Here is a 3,670-nt window from a genome sequence, read left to right as displayed (position 1 = left end):
TGTCAGTGACAAAGGGAAATCAACTGAAACTGAAGATGTTCCAATTATTTTGAAGAAAGTTGAATCACATTTGTTTAAGGCATGTGAAGTGAACTTCAGTGAAGAAGAGTTGATCATCAAACAGGAGATAGCTGATGAGGACAAGGAAAAGAAAAATGATGAGACAACTCAGTCTTCCATCTCTGTTGAAACACCAAAAGCCAATCAAGAAACTAAGGAGCCTGTGAAGGAGATTAAAGCTAAACAGGTCAAAAAGAAAAAGAAGAATAGAAATGGAAAGATTGGGATAAACAAAAGCAATAATTTTGCTTATGTTACAGATGCTCCTAGAAAGAGGTGTGAGAATTGTGGATCAATGAATCACCTAACTAATCTTTGTAAAAAGACTGTTAGCAATTCACCTGAAGGAGTCTGTAAGTACAATGAAGCTAAGGCAAATGATCCCTATTCATTCTGTGACAAGTTTGACTGCATTCCCTGCAACATGAAAGTGATGAAGAGTTGCGACAAATTGAGAATTGATCTCATAGAATCAAAAGTTGGTTCTATATCTGAAAGGGAAAATGCTCAACAGTCTATGAATTCCATTTTATCTCAAAATTATCATTCTACTTCTGCAAAATCAGTTAACAAGAAGAAAGTGCCCAACACAGCTTGGGTAGCTAAACACGCTTAATCCTCATTGTGTGCAGGGCAAAGGGAAGAAGATCATATGGATCATTGATAGTGGATGTTCCAGGCATATGACAGGTGATAAGGCCCTGCTATCACAATTTGAGGAGATGGTTGGCCCTTTGGTGAACTTTGGAGACAACAACAAAGGATTCACAATGGGATATGGCAAGATTTTTTTTAGAAATGTTGTCATTGAAGATATAGCACTAGTTGCTGGATTAGAAGTAAATCTCCTAAGTGTTAGTCAATTTGCAGACAGAGGTTTTCAAGTTGTTTTCAACAAAGAAGATTATGCTTTTATTAGCAAAAAGACTGGTGAAATTGCTCTTAAGGGAGTAAGAAAAGGAAGTTTGTTTGTTACAGACTTAAACTCAACAAATAAGGAAGGAGAGTGTTATTTCTACACCAAGGCATCAGAAGAGCAAAGCAAACTGTGGCATAAAAAGCTATCTCACTTGAATTTCAAAGCAATCAACACCTTAGTCAAGAAGGAGCTTGTGAAAGACATGCCCAGTCTAGAATTTACTCAACTGGAAGTTTGTGAAGCTTGTCAGAAAGGAAAGATGAAAAGATCAAGTCACAAGTCAAAATCTGTGAATTCCATAAGTGCACATCTGCAACTTATTCACATGGGCTTCTTTGGGCCAGTAAATGTCTTGTCCATTTCAAGGAACAAATATGCCCTTGTCATGGTTGATGATTTTTCAAGATACACTTGGGTTGAGTTCATGTACTCTAAAGATGAAACTCCAAACATTATAATTGAGCACATCAAGAAAATTGAGAAGCAAGCTGAAGGAAAGGTTAGTGTGAAAAGATTGAGAAGTGATAATGGAACAGAATTCAGAAACTCAATATTAAGTGAATTCTGCAAAAGCAAAGGCATTGTTCAAGAATTTTCAGAAGCTAGAACACCTCAACAGAATGGAGTAGTTGAGAGGAAAAATAGAACATTGGTTGAAGCTTCTAGAACTTTGCTATAAGATGCTCAGTTGCCAACTAGTTTTTGGGAAGAGGCTGTTAATACTGCATGCTACACTCAAAACAGATATCTCATCAACAAAGCTCATGGAAAATCACCCTACTCAATCATGTCTAATAGGAAGCCTACAGTGAAGCATCTACATGTGTTTGGAAGTAAATGTTACATTCTAAAAGACAACTCTGAATATGTGGGAAAATTTGATTCTAAAGTTTTTGAAGCAATTTTTCTGGGATATTGATTGGAAAGAATAGCCTATAAAGTTTATGTGATTGATCAAAAGAAAATTATGGAAAGCACAGATGTGACTTTTGATGATGACAAGTGTCCAGGCTTGGAATGCCTTGATGAAAATGATGCTGAAGCCCTTGCATTTGGAAATCTAACCATTGATAGTGATTCAGATGAGGAAGATGAAGTTGTGACACAACAAGTGACAAATGAAGAAACCTCTGAACAAAATCATGGAAATGAAAGCTCTCTTTAGACACCTGAATTTGATGGCACAAACTCAGGGGGGGAAAATAGAAATGACAGTCATGGTAATACTGAAGAAAATGATGAAGGCACTAGTCAACAGACACACACCAGAAAGTGGGATAAGAGTCATACACTAGAAGCTATTATTGGTGATCCCTCAGCTAGTGTGAGAACTAGAAGTGCAACTGCTAATGAATGCCTACATGCATGTTTTATATCTCAAGTAGAGCCCAAAAAAACTGAAGAAGCCCTAATGGATCCTGACTGGATATGTGCCATGCAGGAGGAGCTGGATCAGTTTGAGAGAAACAAAGTTTGGAAATTAGTTCCTGCACTAAAGAACATAAGCATAATTGGAACTAAGTCAGTGTACAAGAACAAAATGGATGAAAATGGAATTGTTACTAGAAACAAAGCAAGGCTGGTTGCTAAAGGCTACTCACAAGAAGAGAGAATTGGCTATGATGAGACTTTTTCTCCTGTTGCAAGACTAGAAGCAATAAGATTTTTTCTGGCATTTGCTGCACACTCAAATTTCAAGGTGTATCAAATGGATGTCAAGAGTGCTTTTCTCAATGGTGAACTAGAAGAAGAAGTTTATGTGCAACAGCCACCTGGCTTTGAAGATCCAGAATTTCCTAACTTTGTTTACAAATTACTTAAGGCTCTATATGGATTGAAACAGGCACCAAGAACCTGGTATGACACACTGTCAGAATTTCTACTCAAACATGGTTTTACCAGAGGTACTATTGATAAGACTCTCTTCTACAAGAAGCATGGTAAAGATATGATCCTAGTTCAAATCTATGTGGATGATATCATCTTTGGATCTACAAATGAAAAGCTTTGTCAAAGATTCTCTAGGCTAATGCAGAGTGAGTATGAAATGAGCATGATGGGAGAATTGAGTTACTTCCTTGGCCTTCAAGTTAGTCAAAGAAGTGATGGTATTTTCATTAGCCAAACCAAATATGTGAATGACTTATTGAAGAAATTTGGTATGGTGGATAGCTCACTAGCATCTACACCAATGTCTACTGCAACCAAGTTGGATGAGGACAAGAAAGACAAGAGTGTGGATATTTCAAGCTATAGAGGGATGATTGGATCATTACTGTATTTGACTGCTAGTAGACCAGACATCATGTTTGCTACTTGTCTATGTGCCAGATTTCAAGCCAATCCAAAGGAATCACATTTGATGGCTGTCAAAAGGATTTTCAGATACTTAAAGGGAACTCCAAACTTGGGATTATGGTATCCTGAGGGAACTGGTTTTGAAGCTGTTGGATACACAGATGCAGATTTTGCTGGATGCAGGGTTGATAGGAAAAGTACTAGTGGAAGCTGTTAATTTCTTGGTCAAAGACTTGTGTCCTGGTATAGTAAGAAACAACAATATGTGTCAACTTCCACAGTTGAGGCTGAATATATAGCTACTGGAAGTTGTTGTGCTCAGGTGCTTTGGATTAGAAATCAGCTAATGGACTATGGTCTAGTGTTACACAAAATTCCTATTATGTGTGACAA

The sequence above is a fragment of the Apium graveolens genome, unplaced genomic scaffold (assembly GCF_009905375.1).
Source record: "Apium graveolens cultivar Ventura unplaced genomic scaffold, ASM990537v1 ctg2001, whole genome shotgun sequence".
Lineage (NCBI taxonomy): Eukaryota > Viridiplantae > Streptophyta > Magnoliopsida > Apiales > Apiaceae > Apium > Apium graveolens.
Note: the sequence above shows the minus strand (reverse complement) of the source record.